Here is a 17459-nt window from a genome sequence, read left to right on the forward strand (position 1 = left end):
GTGTGTGTGTGTGTGTGTGTGTGTGTGTGTGTGTGTGTGTGTGTGTGTGTCTTTATTACATACTATGAATTGAAATAAAGAAAAAGGAAAAGCACCCCGCATCTCCCTTGCCCGCATAAAAAGTAGAGTATAAGTGTAATAGTAACCCAGCAGAAAATACATGCGAAAACGTGCATATTTTCCCTCTTATAAAATGCAAATACGAATATTCCGGCAGAACGTGAAACGAGGTTACCACACATAACTGTCGCCATGCGTCACCACACGCTTTTTGTGCATGGATTTTAGCTTTATTTTTCCTCCCTTCATGAAAAAGTATTTTCTCGTTCCCTGAACCCACGGTTCCGAATTCCGCCAAGCGATATATCCGAAACACGGCTTTTTGAAGGCTGCGCACAGCTCGCCGGACGCCTCCACTGACCGACGCTGATCTCAACATTTCCTGAACACAGAGTCGAAACCCGCGCCAGACGCTGCAATTCCAGGAAAGTCTACAAAAAGCCTCAGCGGGTCGTTTCACTTCCAGGACCCCGCAAGTGTATATTGCTGATGTTAACGTCTCAGCCAGAACTTCCCGGAAGGGACCCGAGGCAGAAGCATCCAAAAACTTTCCCCCAGTCCTGCAGCCACCATCTGCACCCTGACCCCCTGCACCGCCACGCTCTCCGTCCCAGAAAAGGTCACACTCACATTCCCGCGATCTGCATACCCTGAGGTATCACAAGGCGGCTCACCAAGCGATGATTATTCTTAAGAAACTGCCTCGCATCTACACACTTAACCCTACGTATTACTATTATCATATATTATTGTTGTTGTTGTTGTTGTTGTTGTTGTTGCTGTTGTCGTTGTTGTTGTTTTTGTTGTTATTATTGTTGTTATTATTATTATCACCATTATCATCATTCTTATTATCATTATGTTTATTATTATTTATATTATTATTATCATTATTATTATTATTATTATTATTATTATTATTATTGTTATCGTTATTACTATAACTATTATTTCTATTTACTGTTACTGTTAATGAAATTATTAGTCATTTTCATTATTATTATTAGTGTTGTCATCAAAACCATCAACATCATCATCATGGTAATCAAGGTAATCATCATCATCATCATCATGGTAATTATCATGAACACTAGGCACGTGTCATGCCGCGGTAATGAACCGCCACACACCTGCCATGCACCAAGCAAAAATCACGACCACCTCTGAAATTTACTATAAAAATCTGCTTTATCCAGCTTCCTTCCTCAGAGAAGCAGGAAGCTCCCTCCTGCTGCAGCGCGGGACTCGAGTGGCCAATTACCAAGCGGGAGGCAGCGGCCAATGAGCCTGAGTGTGACGCACGACACAGCGCCACGCCAAACTACCAACTGCACTGCACGAGTGGCTGCCTGCAGCCCTCAGCGCCGCGCCTCGCTTATGGGGACATGTGTATGTGGCTCAGAGGAGGAGGAGGAGGAGGAGGAGGAGGAGGAGGAGGAGGAGGAGGAGGAGGAGGAGAAGGGGAAAGACGGTAGGAGGGAGGAGAAAGAGGAAGAAGGGAAGGAAGAAGCGACAGGGGTTGGTCCACACCACGGTCACAAGGAGAGTGTTGGGGTATCAGAACACGTTGCGGTCTTCAGAGGCTCATCGCTACCAAATGACGTGGGAAAAAAAACGACCCACTTACCTCGTTATCTTGTTGTCCTTGTCAAGTCCCCGGCGTCTGCATCGTTGACGCCTCGGTCTGTCTTACCAAAACAAATGCATTACACAGTATACTGAAATAACGCCTATCAACATGATTTAATCTACACCAATAATGCAATGTTGATATTCCTACTGAAAACATTAACATAAAGATTAAGGCGTCAATTGAAGACTTTAAAATATCCTTTATTTTTCAGAAACTATGCAGCATTAGTATGGGAAATTCCATTAGTTAATAGATAAAGGAGTGGCGGAACCATTACCTTTACAATCGATAACAACCACTGGAACATTCCGAAGCTGATAAACAATAATCAGAAAATAACGCTGCAGGAATGACACACAACCAGCAAGGCACAAGACACAAACAGGAGGAAAGCTGTGGCTTCTGGCCAAGTCAACACCGCCACTATTACACTAACACCTGAAAACGGCCTTCATCCGCCCTCAGGCTCACTCCCACGGTCTTCAGACACTCATTATACAGTCATCTTGCTCAGCATCCGAGGTGCTCCAAGCAAGTTTCAAATACAATTACAACAAGAAGTAAATAAAGGTTACTCAGACACAAACAGACACCAAAGCACCAAACGCCACGGCAAGTCCTTACTGACTACCTGCACTGATAAGATTAGAAAAAAATAATGAATATTACAATAATCTCTTTACTAATCTATAACTATGAAGAAAAAAACACGCCAACAAAAATAAATCCCTCTTGCTACTTTGGAAGCGCCAGAAATGTTTATAAATTTAGAAATGAAAATAGGAATGATTCTTAGTGATGGGAAAGGAGCGGAGTGGAGAAGGTAAGATGATGTGTCTACAACTAATGAAAAAAATAATAAATAAATAATTGCCTTGCTACCTTACATAATATCGTATTTATGAATTTTAGCAGTCATTAATACTTTTATACACTTTAATAATATGGAGAGAGAGAGAGAGAGAGAGAGAGAGAGAGAGAGAGAGAGAGAGAGAGAGAGAGAGAGAGAGAGAGAGAGAGAGAGAGAGAGAAGCAACACATAGTTATCTAGCCAAAAACTCCGATAAGAAACAGATACGTGAAATGAGGGAAGTCTGAAAATGAGAAAAGAAGAAAGTAAAGATCGGAGCAGGAGGAAGATGAGGAAGAAGAAGAAGAAGACAGTGAAGGACGGACAAGAACATCCCAGTAAAGACCCACTGAGAACTTCATTAAGCAGGGCGCTAATTAGAGAAGAATTACACGGTTGTCAACGATGCTCTCTACTCGGGGGATTGCGTGCCGCTCTCCATTTGTATCTGGAAGGGTGGTGGTGGTGGTGGTGGTGGTGGTGGTGGTGGTGGTGGTGGTGGTGGTGGCTAAGGAACTTGTAATGTAACAAGATTCCTTCGTTCCTGCTGACGCTATTAACGCTGATGGTGCTTCTGCTGAGTTTGCTGCTGCTACTCTTGCTCCTATTGATGATACTGCTGATGCACGTACAGGTTCTCACCGTGGCAGGAAGGTTTATTCGTTTTCTTCTTCTTCCTCTTTTCTCTTTCACTTCCTTTTCCTCCTTCTACTTCTCCTCCTTCTTCTCCCTTCTTCTGTACCACAAGCAGCGTTGTAAAGATCAACATATTAGTTATTGGTTGCTCTTGCTATATGTCTCTCCCACTCTTCTTCCTCCTCCTCCTCCTTCTCCTTCTCCTCCTCTTCCTCTTCTTGCTTTCTCGCTATGAGGTGAATCATTTATGGTTTTAATACTATTATTTGGTGTCTTAAATGTTTTTATAATGAAATTCAAACAGCAAAACAACAAATTTTCAGTCATAAATAGACAGGATTTCTACATTATTAGCAAAAGCACACTTGAGCACTCGGCTAATCATCTTTAAGGTCCTCGAGATACGTCGTGGCGATAGAGCACAGCATGCGGATACAATGCTGGGAGGCGGACAAAGACCAGTACAGACGAACACACAGCCACTGATATCAAACGTTGGGATACAAAGATGCAAAGACGAAGACGGATAAACAGACAGAAAAAAACAGAGGGACAGAAATATAAAACAACCAATATTTTTCTCTTGTCGTAATTCATGTATGTTCTATTAGTGACATTAATTTCCTACAAACATTTACGGGTCAATTTTCACTTTGGCTCCACTAATGTCACTAATGTTTCACCGGATTGCGAATACATGTCTGAATAAAAAAAATTAATAGATAAATAAAAGTTGGACACATTTCCCGCTGAGTTCACGTCATCATTAGAAGCAGGAGAGCGTGATTGAAGAGCGTTTCAATCTGTAATAATTATTGTTGCGTATCTTCAAATGGAAACGCTCGCTGTATGTCCCTATATTATATCTACAGGGATGCAGTTTTTAAATGCGCTTCTGTCTCTCACTTGTACATACCAAACCATCCTCTCTCTCTCTCTCTCTCTCTCTCTCTCTCTCTCTCTCGACACTCATTATGGTCAAATATTAAAAAAACACGTACGAACGGACGAACAAATGGACAGAATCAAATAACAATAATTCCCATATAAAGCAGTGAAATAATGCCTTCCCTTTCACCCGGAATTTACCTGTTCATTAAGTTGATTATACACGTGTTTCGACATTATGCAAACATGTCAACACATGAAATAAAAGAGTTACACACTACAAAGGACTCAATGGTCACATGTTAAACTCTCTCTCTCTCTCTCTCTCTCTCTCTCTCTCTCTCTCTCTGTGTGTGTGTGTGTGTGTGTGTGTGTGTGTGTGTGTGTGTGTGTGTGTGTGTGTGTGTGTGTGTGTGTGTGTGTGTGTGTGTGTGTGTGTGTGTTATTTATACAAAAGTGGCATAAAAAGCATTTGTTTCTTCCATGCCAATCACCATAAAACAAAAAAAAAAGATAAACAAATAAAATAAAAGCCGTGACTGGAATATGATACAAAATACTGTAAGTAATTTTGAACACCCCTATACTATTTCAGGCGAATTAGTGTCACTGATACTTTGACCGTGGTTTTATTGATTTGACGATGATGGTGATGATGATGATGGTAATGGTGATGCCAGTGAGTGACTCGTGATTTTTATTTTTATTTTATTTTATTTTTTGCTTTACATATATTTATTTCTAAAACAGACTCACTTTAACACTGCATGGAATATTTTAACATAAACACACACACACACACACACACACACACACACACACACACATAAGAAAAGCATACATTAAAAGTATTTTCTACTAATTTTATTTTTGTTTGGAAATGGGAAGACCTTAATATAAACCCAATTTCATAGTTAGCTGAGAAGAAAAAAACATTGCACCATAGATTAATCAACTTGAGGGAATAACTGAGATCTATGCTACGCTAATCACCAGGTCAGTATGATATGATGTGATGTGATGTGATTTGATGTGATGCGATGCAATGTTTTCTCTAAGCTTTTGTCTGTGGTGAGACGTGATGCGTGAGAGCCCCCACACATCACCACTCACCACGCTCCCACACAACCATTAACTCTTGCTTTCCTCTATCAGTCTCAATGGCCATCCAGAGAGAGAGAGAGAGAGAGAGAGAGAGAGACGATAACTAGATACACAAGCGAGAAACGATCTAGAGAGAAAGAAGAAAAAAGGGAGTGAACACATTAGAAAGGCGAGAGGACAGACAGATCGAGTGAGGACGATGATGGAGGGGATAAGGAGAGGAGGAGGAGGAGGAGGAGGAAAAGAAGGAAGAGGAGGCGGAGGAGGAGGAGGAGGAGGAAAAGAAGGAAGAGGAGGCGGAGGAGGAGGAGGAGGAGGAGGAAAAGAAGGAGGAGGAGGCGGAGGAGGAGGAGGAGGAAAAGAGGTATTAAGAGCGAGGTCAATCCTACCTTCGTGTCTTCCTATCGACTAATGAGATGGTGTGCCGTGTTGAAACCTCGAGCGTCTCAGGACATTATGAGCCCCGTCCTGCTTCACTCATCCTCTTAGACCGCTTCCCTTGTTTATCTGAACCTCTCTCCTTCCTTTCCTCCAATTCAGTTCTTCCTGTCATTTTGTCATGAGGCTTCCCGACCACAACAATCCCTCATGCGTCTGCGTTTCTAAACTACAGTTCACCATTATGAGCGTCCCCTCCGCAAGACCTGCTTCTGCTGCTTCCTTGTCGTGTGTTCTCCAAGGCAGCGTGTATCATGTTCCGCCTCGCTTATCATGTGTCAGACGTACAGTTGCGTGTGTTGAGCATGTGTTGTTGCGTCATTCTGTGGTCTGCTTTCTGTGTGATATTCAGGCCTCCTCCTCCTCCTCCTCCTCCTCTTCCTCCACATCCGTGTTACCAATTCACTTCTAAATTTCTTCCTTCTGTGTGAAACTTGCTTGTTTTCTCTTCACTAGTGGTTGCTGTGTTGTTATGTTGGATAAGAAGGTTGTTGGTGATGTTCTATGCATCCAGTATTTGTTCGTCTTTTATGCCTGTGTTACCAAGTCAGCATTTTTTTTTTTCGTTTGTCTTGGTGTGAATTGTTCCTTTTCTGTTCACTGGTGATTGTGCTTTTTCGTTGGACAAAGAGACTGCTTGCAATATTCCTTACATCTAATATTTGTTCTTATATAATATTCTGTGGCTGCACATTTGTGTTGGCAAGTCATTTCTAGATATCTTTCTCGAGTGTAGAAATGTTTATTGTATGCTTCCAGCGTGCAGTGTTGGCGATAGTGACAGTTACTGATGCTGGTATTGGCAACTTCTATCACACTCCTGTTATTCCTTGGTTTTGGTCTCACACACAAAATCACCGATGAGTTTCCTTCGTGTGGGTGAAAGCTGTCATGGTCCGTGCGTGTACTGATCAACGCTTTATTCTCTTTACTCTGAATATGGAGGTTAACACAATAGTATTCGCTGATATTTTACTTCTCTACATCCGAATTGCCAAGTCAATTTTCATATTTCTTGCTCGTGTGTAGAATAATATTTACTCTATGTTTCTTAGTTAATTGTTTATTTGTGTTACACACTATTACCGACGCTAACATTACCGACATACACCTGTATATTGCATCCTTCAATTATCATTTGCTGCTGAATCTCCACGCCGTGTTGCAGTCACTTTTGAATTTCTTCCTCGTGCATGTAAGCGGTCTCGTTTGTAATCTTAATAGTTAATAATGTATCTTATTCAAACCAGTTACGGAGGTTGGTGTTCATTGGTATTCTACTCATCCACATTCGTATTACCAAGCAACTTCTATTCTCAGTCTTTTCATTCTTTGTAAAATTGTGCACCCCATAATTTTATATTACTGGTGTGTTATTTTAACGTTCAATACAGTTGTCATCCTTCTGCTATTCCTTGCTTTAGCCTCACATCTTGTTGCAAAGTCACTTCTGAGTCCTCTCCTCGTGTGCAGAAATGTTTGTCTCATGTTTCCTGGTTTCTGATCAGACACAGTTACTGGTATGTTGATATCCATAACAATCATTTTGCGTATGTTATTCCTTGCTTCTGTTTCCCCACACCGTGTAACCAAGACATCCCTAGTTTCCTCCTCGCTTATAGAAATGCCTATATTATGCTCTTCTGTTTACCTTTGTATGTTGAATATAGCTACTTATGCGATATCACCCACATCTTTTACTTCCTTGTTGTTACTCTGTGCCTCTGGTCTCACATTGTGTTCCTAACTCATTTCTGAATATCTTCCACGAGTGTGGGAATTGTTTTGTGCTTGGATAAGTTTTATTTTTTTACGTTGGACACAAAGATTGCTGGTTGTATTGTCGCTATAAATTACCTACTTTTTTTTTATCGTTTCCAGCTTATGATTCTTCCCCTCCCTGTTATCAAGTTACTTCTAAATTATAAATTACGTCTTCGTGTGCTGAATTATATTGTTTTATAGTTCCCAGTCACTGTTCAGTTCTCTTCACATTGGATACGGAAGCCGCTGCCAGTATTCTCTATATCTAATAACGATTCCTTGCTTTGCTTCTCCACGTCCGTCTTACCGGATTACTTCTCAGTTTCCTCGAGTGTGAAATTGTAGTCCTTATGCTTCCCAGTGTCAGCTTTTATTTCCTTACCTTGGACTACGAGGCTGTTGTTGATGCCTCGTGAATTTATATAGAGTGTTTGCCTTCTGTGACATTCTAGTCCTCCACATTCGCATCAAGCCACTTTTCATTTTCTTACGGCTAAAATCAGGTGTTTTGACTTCCTGGCAACCACAGTTTTGTTCTCTTTATATCGGACACGGAAGCTGGTGTGCTATAGTCGATGTCCATTACAGTGCCTTGCTTTCAGTCATGCGGTTATTCAGGCAGCCTTCGGTTCGCTTCGCTGTGAATTTCGTGATCGGAGAAAACTCTTGAAGGATAAAACAAAAAAGCATAATAATAACAGTAATAATATAATAATGATAATAATAATAATAATAATAATAATAATAATAATAATAATAATAATAATAATAATAATAATAATAATAACAACAACAACAACAACAACAACAACAATAATAATAATAATAATAATAATAATAATAATAATAATAATAATAATAATAATAATAATAATAATAATAATAATAATAATAATAATAATAATAATAATAATAATAATAATAATAACAATAATAACAATAACGCTGATGATGACAATAATAGATAAAATTTCAAATAATTAACAAGCAATAAAGATTTCGCATTATGATAAATGATTCGTTTCATATTGGCAAGTAATCTTTATTGAATCGTTTCTGTGGGTTCCATCTTCTCATTTTCTCTTTATTTTCAGTTCTTTTTTTACCATTTTCATACCAGAAAATTAGTCTCGTAGGCTTCACATAATCTCAAGACTTTTGTTTCATTTCCTTCCTCCGCGTCCCCTCGAGTGCTCTTCAGTCCCTTCTGTTTAATCCCTTCCATCCACCTTCTCCACCCAACATTCCTTCCCTTCCTCGCTTCAATTCCAAGCCCTTGAAGTTTTATTCTCTCTCTCTCTCTCTCTCTCTCTCTCTCTCTCTCTCTCTCTCTCCCTTCTTCACATCCATTGATTTCGACTGCTCCTCTCTTTCTCTTTCATACCCCATAACCCACTTCTCTCCCTTCCATGACTCCACCTAATACTGCTATGCTCTCACTCTTTTCCTTTGCACTCTCCCTTGTAATCTTACTCTTCCCTCTTGCTTCAATTTAGTCACTGGATTGTGTTCTCTCTCTCTCTCTCTCTCTCTCTCTCTCTCTCTCTCTCTCTCTCTCTCTCTCGTCAATTATGCGAGCTGAAAGTCAAAGAAGCAAAAAAAAAAATGTAAAGTTTGATTATCTTACTACTCATTCCTCGTCTTCTTCCTTTCAATAGTTACCCTCCTCTTCTTCCTCTTCCTCCTCCTCCTCCTCCTCCTCCTCCTCCTCCTCCTTCATCTTCTTCCTTTACTATTTTTCAAAACTAGAAAGACAGATGTGGCGGGCTCAGGGAAAATTCTAATTGATCAGTTTATATACTTGATTTCCCTCATTGTTCCCCTCAGCCTCTATAGGTCTTAAGGGGTTTTAACATCCAACTGAGGCAGACGAGAGCAAATTGTGCTCGTTAAGCCTCCTTCTACTTCCCTTCAGTAACCCTCTTCTCCTTTCCTTCTTTCTCCACTTCGTCTAACCTTCCGTTTTCCATTTGTTTGTCATCGTTCAGACTCATTCTATTTCTTATTATACGTTGAATTTTCTTTTATTTTTGGTTTCTTTCATATCCTTTTTCTCTTTATTTGTACTTTACCTTCATTGGTCCATCGATTTCTTGTTTTTGGTTTTATTCTATTTTCAATTTTATCGCTCAACTTGTTTCCTTTTCCTCGTTTTTCTTTTTCGTTTTAGGTCACGCAGTAACTCATTCTCGTATCTCTCTTCATTAGTTCTGTGTATCATTACGAGTTTTGTATTTCCCCTCTATTTCATTTATATTAGTTTTCTTCTTCTCATAACATATCACCGCTTGTTTTCTTTTTTGTTCCCTTCGTTTCCTCTTCTCTTTTTTTCCCTCTCTTTTTCTATGTCTCACATTTACTTTCCCTTCCCTCCCCTTCAGACTTGTCTAAATATTTTTGCGGTTTCTTCCTCTTCTTTCCTTTGCTTTCATTATTTTTCCTACTGCACCTTTTCCCCGTCCCTCATTCTTTCACCAACTCCCTTCCTCCTCTCCCTTCCTTTCGTCCTGCATCTCACATTTACTTTCCCTCCTTCCCCTTCAAGTCTGTCTGTGGATGCCTCTTCTTTCTCTCGCTCTCATTATTTTCTTTCTCCCACTACCCCTCCTCCTCCTCCTCCTCTTCCTCTTCCACCTCGTTCAGATTCTGGGAAGTTTTCAGGGGAGAGGAAATAGTGGCGGCCTAAATGTGGAATCTTGGCCTATTCTTGGGTCTCGCGTTGTGGTGAAAAGAGTTCTGTTTCCTCATTTGTCTTGGTAGTAGTGACGGTGGTGGTGGTGGTGGTGGTGGTGGTGGTGGTGGTGGTGGTAGGGTTGATGGATATTTTTTTTCGTTTTTAGTGTTTTAGCTTTTTGATTATATTTTTCTTACTACTTCTCCCTCTTTTATTTTTTTCTTCCATTTGTCTCCTTTATAGCTTGATATAATGTGCCTTTTATTTCCAGTTCAATGAAATATTATAACATTTGTTTTTTTTTTCATACTTGTCAATGATGTTATTTACTTTTTTCTCTTTAATTACAAGTTGTCACTTTTTTGTTTATATATATATATATATATATATATATATATATATATATATATATATATATATATATATATATATATTTTTTTTTTTTTTTTTTTTTCTAAATCTTTAGTTTATTTTGATTTCGTACTGGAATTTCGACAAATACTCTCTCTCTCTCTCTCTCTCTCTCTCTCTCTCTCTCTCTCTCTCTCTCTCTCTCTCTCTCTCTCTCTCTCTCTCTCTCTCTCTCTCTCTCTCTCTAACTAACTAGAGATCATAAATTTAAAAAGTGCCATTCTTCTTCAATAACAACATTACTCTTCATTTGCCTCCCTTCTCATCCTTATTTTTTTCACCTTTTGTCCCTCTCCCCTCTCCCTCCCTCTGTTTCCTCTCTTCCCCACACTAGTCTCTTCTGTCACCCTCTCTCTCTCCCTCCTCTTCCTTTCTCACCCTTCTGCCCTCTTTCTGCCCTCCCTCTTCTCCTCTATCCCCCTTCCATCTTCTCTCCTTTCCTTTCTCTTCCCCCACTTTTCTCCCTCCCTACCTCCCTCCCTCGTTCTCTTCCTTAATTCCTTTCTCACCTCCTGCCTCGCCCTCTGGTGTTCCCCTTCCCTTCCCACAACAATGGTGGCCTTCATTCTACTCCCACTCAACCCCTGTCTCTTTGTTTCCCCCTAACTCTCTCACTCAATTCGATTTACATACGTATTATACTATATTTGCTTTTCCCTTCTATATATTGTAATACTTAGGAACCAAACCCTTTCATTCACTTTTATATCTCAACGTCTATTCCATCCACACTCTTCAAACTTTTAATTGATTTCCGTGCTTTTCTTTGTAAAATGTTGTTCCTCGCAGCTAGCTCCCTTACCCTCTGGTTCAATATTTAACAGTGAGATCTGAGCCGGCCTGACCTGAGCTTGGAGTGTGGGACAGAGGAAGGCATGCATTTGGGACATGTGGAAAGCATTAGGGCGCCATGTCCCGCGGTGTGAGGCAGGGGTGACGGGAACCCGGCGGATGGGAGGGCAGGAAAAGTGGTGGTGAGCTGAGAAGGGAGGGAGGGCAGGGAGGAGGAGGGGAAGCAGGGAAGGCTGGGCGGATTGGGCTTGTTTTGGTGTGGGTCGGTCTGTTTAGTCTCTCCTTCAGACCTCACTTGTCTTTAACCTTTTTTTCCATCAGTGTCTCCAATACGGTGATTGAACTGTACTACTCCCTCGGCGCTATATTCAGGTCCTAATAACACCATACATTACTAGATATTTTCACTTATTTTTCTTTATGGAGTTTGTTGTAGTTCTGTCGTCTTTGTTTATCGTGTAGTCGAAAAAAAAAAGTTTCAGACAGCATTGGAAGAACGTGAAAGTTTGTCTCTGTTCGGCTTTCATATGTAATCTTACTGTGATGAAATAGGCAATAATTTATGTGTTATATTCCTGATTTCAATATTTTCTATTAGACTGAGTGAGGATATTCATTTGTATAATTTGCGTAATGCAGTGAGTAGCAATACGGCATGCATCATAGTTGTGCTCTGCGAGTACTCAGAACTAGACATAAATTTCATTATTCTTATTAACAACACCGTTACTCTACTGCAGGACACAATCATTTCCTGACGTCCTACAGTCTACTCTTTTTTCATTCCTTCTCCGTGAACTGCGCACACAAAGAAAATAAATATATAAATAACTTTTCACTACGCCTTTCATCCCACTCACGCAAATAATTAACTCTACTGCTTTTACTCCTCACTCACGTAAAACTACTACACTTTTTTTTTCGCTACATTCCCAGAACAATCATTCACTGCACAACAGTTTTACATTACCCTGAAGCGAGACATTTAATTACATACATTCTTATTATACACACCAGTATTTTGCAACATTATTCACTATGTTACACCAACGCACTATTCATGCAAAATCATTCACTACACTCACACATACACTGCACTTTTGCACCGCACTCCACCAAAATTGCTCTCTGCACTATTACACGCATTCACACAAAAATCTGTATCATCTCCGCACATTTCGCCCCGCAGAACCGGTACCCACACTCTTAACCTTCGCAATAAGCACAAAGAAAACCCATTGAAGAAAATATACTGCAACTGAAACCTTCCTCCTCCCTCTGATAACATCCATGACCTGACCTGACCTGAGACTACTGACCCTGATAAAGCCGTCGGTCTGACCTTCGCGCACCCCTCACGTCCCATCCTGTTTGAGCCTGAAAAATTACTGCGGCCTATCAGAGCAGTACGTTCCGTGTTTAACCCCTGCTCCAGGAGAGAATACAATGGCTGGACTGGGCTGAAAATTACTTAAATACATCCTTATTCACTATTTTATCTTATTCCTTGCTTAGATCTACTCATAAACCATCTGAGTTTGGTATATTTTCTTTTTTTTATTATTAAATTATTTGTATCTCTCTCTCTCTCTCTCTCTCTCTCTCTCTCTCTCTCTCTCTCTCTCTCTCTCTTACTCCAATACCCGTGAAGTAGAAACCTGATCCACCCTCCTTCTCCCTCTCTCTCCCTGACACACAACCACCACCAGCAACCTTGTCTTGCCTTGCCTTGCCTTACCCTGACCTTCCACTGACCCCAGATAAGCCAATGCCTCCCATCAAGACAGTTGTGTTCCGGTTCGCATCCCTCGCTACATCAGAGTGTTATGGGTGTTGTTAGCGAAGTGGTGTTGTATGATATGTTTATTTTATTTAATAGCTAGTTAATTGATGTGTCAATTCATTCACATTTTATTTCAGTTATTTATGTTTTTTTCTATGCAGATAATTAAAGATTTTCGTACGTTAGTTTCTTACAGTATGACAAGATAATATTCTACTAGTTTATACTGAGTCTACGAAATTTGTGGCTCCATACATTCCTAAATAAATAAGAAATTAATCTCTTCAATACACATTTTCTCCTTGAGATTCGTGTATGATTAAATAATTTTATCGACATTAGGAAAGGTCCAAGCAGATCGAAATAATTAATGGCCTCAGTCTATACTATTTTAATTCTCCACAAAAGTTTCTGAAGCTGTATAAAATCACCAAATAGTAACAAGAATGAATATGGAAACGCGTCATGGTACTCAAGAGGATAAGTAAACAGTAGTACTCGTGGTGATAACAGTGCATGAAAAGTATATGGAAAAAAAAAAAAAAAACACGGAAAACAAGAAAGGAAAATTGTTGATAATACAAACGAACATAAATAAACTCCAAACCATATGACCTTTAGATCTTGAGCTGAGTTAGAAGGTCATTACTCCACTGAACACTCTTAATATTAGAGAAAACCAAACACTACTATACAAAAGAGGCTCTAAGGATGTGTGATATACAGCTACTATTGTGTGTGAAAGGAGGATACGTTTGCAACCGAGGCGTATGAAGGAAGGGTACGTTTGCTGGTATGGTAACGGGCTCTGTGTATAATGCAGACGGAGGAAGAGTGTGATTTGACTGTATAACATGGTATCTCCGTGTAGGGTGGTGGTGGTGGTGGTGGTGGGGATACCGAGAGTGGGGCAAGCAGGAAGTTGGGTGCTGACGAGATATTGTGTCTGAAACAGCTGTCTGAAGTTGGTTATATTCTCTCTCTCTCTCTCTCTCTCTCTCTCTCTCTCTCTCTCTCTCTCTCACTGTTATCACTAGGAACCTCCTGTCTTTAACACTATATATTTTGCAAATGTGATAGTTTAGTTTTTTTTTTTTTTTTTCGTGTGCGTGCTTTCTGTTGAGATTATTATTATTATTACTATCATTATTATTATTATTACTATCATCGTCATCATCATCATCATCATTATCCTCAGGAAAAAAAAAGAACAGTGAAACGTACAATTAAGAGAGAGAGAGAGAGAGAGAGAGAGAGAGAGAGAGAGAGAGAGAGAGAGAGAGAGAGAGAAAACCAATCAACTATGTGTGTGTGTGTGTGTGTGTGTGTGTGTGTGTGTGTGTGTGTGTGTGTGTGTGTGTGTGTGTGTGTGTGTGTGATGCATCGAGTGATAATATGATTCAAATGATACGATATTAGTTTATGAATTTAATATTTGCTTATTTGCTATTCAGACGTCGCCTTTCACTGCAAGCATTAATATTTTGACTCGACACACGGCACAAAGTAGAGACGCACCGAGCGGACTCTCATCATTCGAGTTCAAACGGAAAGACTGTTGGCATTACGCGTGTCCCTCAGGCGAATTGATTATGCCAGAGTAGGATACGATTATTATTTCCTATCAGCGAGAATGTTAATGTTTCTACGTTGTGTAAGGTGTGTAACCGTGACAGCGATGACGATGATGAAGATGAGGATGATGATGATGATGATGATGAGGAGGAGGAGGAGGAGGATGATTATAATTATCATTTTAGTAGTAGTAGTAGTAGTAGTAGTAGTAGTAGTAGTAGTAGTAGTAGTAGTAGTAGTAGTAGTAGTAATCTTGGACATCATTCTTTTATTAATAGTGTGCTTATATATTAAATTTAACTCGCATTTTGATTAATGTTTATTTATCTTAATGATGACCTCAAACTATTTATATCACAAACAGGAAAAACACGACAACAAACATATCACAACAACAATAACAACAACAACAACAACAACAACAACAACAACAACAACAACAACAACAACAACAACAACAACAACAACAAATGCACAAACCACTGCAGTGCACGTACAGGATCTCCCAACATCGTGGAGCTGAGCGGAAGAGCGTGAGGGGCAACAACTGTACAGAATCACCACTTGTGCAGCATCCCACCATGCAAGCTTGGCCACTGGTGCATCTGATGGTGATCACAACGATACCAGAACTACTTCGAAAACTAGACAATATATCACGCCTCCTTAAGCCATCCAGACATGCAATTTTATATGCGACAAGTGTATCTAAAGAGCCGCCTCATGAAGTGTCCCCGAGAAGACTCTTGAGAATGTCATTGCGGAGCCCCTCACTGTGTTGAAGGAGCCATGCGGTATTTGGCCCTTAGTGATCAGGGCTCGTGTTCTCAAAAACTTCAATGCTTCACCTTCACTATTTCTCAAGGCTTTCTTTAAATATACACGAGCTTTTTCTTAATCTCTTCAGCACTGGGACACATTCTTACCTTGGGATTTGTGTACGATTAGACCATTTTATTGACATTAAAAAGAGTCAGGTCAAAAGAATAATGGCCACAGTCTTCACTATTCTTATAAGTTTCTGAAGTTGCATAAAATCAAGAAATAGTAACCAAAATGAATATGGAAAAGCGTCATGGTACTGAAGGATTTAAGGTGTTTTACGGTTCTAAGCGCAGATTGACAAAATTTCTGCATTATTAGCTGAAAAAAACCTCTCTTGAAAACCCCGATAGTAAGTTCTTTGTTCTTTGAAGAGTCGTGGTTAGAAAGCAGAGCGTTTCTAAATAAGGACCCAGGAGTCAGTTATATGAGTCATATTTTAACAAGGATTCTATATCAATGACACAAGAAAAAAATACCAGAGAACCCAACTGATCATCACTGAGGCGTTTGGCAATGGTCCTAATCAAAGACCAGAAGAGTTTAAAAATACGGATTTTAATTAATATTTTCGTCTTGGGTTTTGTTGACTAATATTACGTGGTTCGAGAAACAATTTCCCGCATCTCTCTCTCTCTCTCTCTCTCTCTCTCTCTCTCTCTCTCTCTCTCTCTCTCTCTCTCTCTCTCTCTATTTTTCGTCAGTACCCATTACATCCCCCGTTTTCCTCCCTCCCCCTCTCATCTGCTGTTTTACTTCTTTTATTCAAATGCCTCTCATTCATCCTTTTCCTTCCCCTCTCCTACTCCCCTTATTTGCATCGCTCTTACGCACTCTCTTCCCCTCTCCTCCCTTCCTCCGCTCAGCACCACTAATCACCTCTCTCTCTCTCTCTCTCTCTCTCTCTCTCTCTCTCTCTCTCTCTCTCTCTCTCTCGTGTTCTGTTATCGTCCTTATCTCCCCTCCTCGCTCTCTCGCCTCCCATGTGTTATTAGGGAATCAATCTCTCTCTATTTTTGGCATAAGGAGCAGACACGATGGCGAGACGGCGGCGCGGCTTGCTCTGTGTGTGTGTGTGTGTGTGTGTGTGTGTTACAATCTCTGACGTGCCTTGAATAATGACAATAATGTGTGGTTAAGCGTCATAAAAGAAGTTATTTTCAAGGTGATCTCGGTCAAGCAACATAAATAACAGAACAAACAGCATGTGGTAAGCAAGCAACCAAGCAAGTAAACACACACACACACACACACACACACACACACACACACACACACACACACACACAGGGAATCAGTGCGTGCTCTTACCACCAATGAACACAACAGGAGGGAATGAAACTTTACAATTCAATCAATATAATAATAAAGAACGCCGCGAACATCTCACATCTGATCGCAATCTACCAATCAGTGACGCGCCCCTGGGGAGAGATAGAGAGGGAGAAGGAAGGGAGGAAGACAGGAAGGAAGGATGGGGGACGACGTAGCATAGGATACGACACAACGCTCTAAAGATCCCTGAACGAGAGTAATAACAAACAAGGACCGCCGCAGACGCAGACTGTGGCATGCTCCGACCTTATTATTATACCGTGAAAAAATAAGCTGCTGCCTCGCTCCCCTCTGGCGGCGCAGGAAGGGACACAGCTGTAATGGAAGAGGGAGTAATCACATGCCCGTGTAGAGGCAGGACGGGGGGAGCGAGGCGCGTTAGGGTGCCATAGAGAGGAGAACAAGGAGGAAAGGGAGTGTCGCAGCGAAGAAAGAAAGAGCGGAATGAGTGTGACGAGGAGCGTTGAGGCGGTGTTTGATGTTCCTTCAGTTGTGTTAATGGAGGTAAGCATTCCGTGGCGCTCAGACGAGGCATGAGTGTTCTGAGAGGTGGCAGAGGACGCGGGGACAAGGTGGTATAAGTGTGTGTTCCTCCAATCCAAGGCAAGGGCTTCTCCTCATTCTGGCGACGATCCTGATTGGCTGGGTGTTGTCATGCTGCCCCCATCCCGCTCCGGAGGATTTGTGGATCGTC

The 17459-nt window shown here is 40.7% G+C and overlaps 1 long non-coding RNA gene across 1 annotated transcript in view; it reads right to left on the bottom strand.

Moving 5' to 3' along the window:
- Positions 1–17459, bottom strand: part of LOC123518774 — a 197002-nt gene that overhangs the window by 33120 nt on the left and 146423 nt on the right. Inside the window, exon 3 of the long non-coding RNA XR_006678876.1 lies at positions 1688–1744. This is a non-coding gene — a long non-coding RNA (uncharacterized LOC123518774). The remainder of the gene's footprint in view (positions 1–1687; positions 1745–17459) is intronic.

The sequence above is a fragment of the Portunus trituberculatus genome, chromosome 44 (assembly GCF_017591435.1).
Source record: "Portunus trituberculatus isolate SZX2019 chromosome 44, ASM1759143v1, whole genome shotgun sequence".
NCBI lineage: Eukaryota > Metazoa > Arthropoda > Malacostraca > Decapoda > Portunidae > Portunus > Portunus trituberculatus.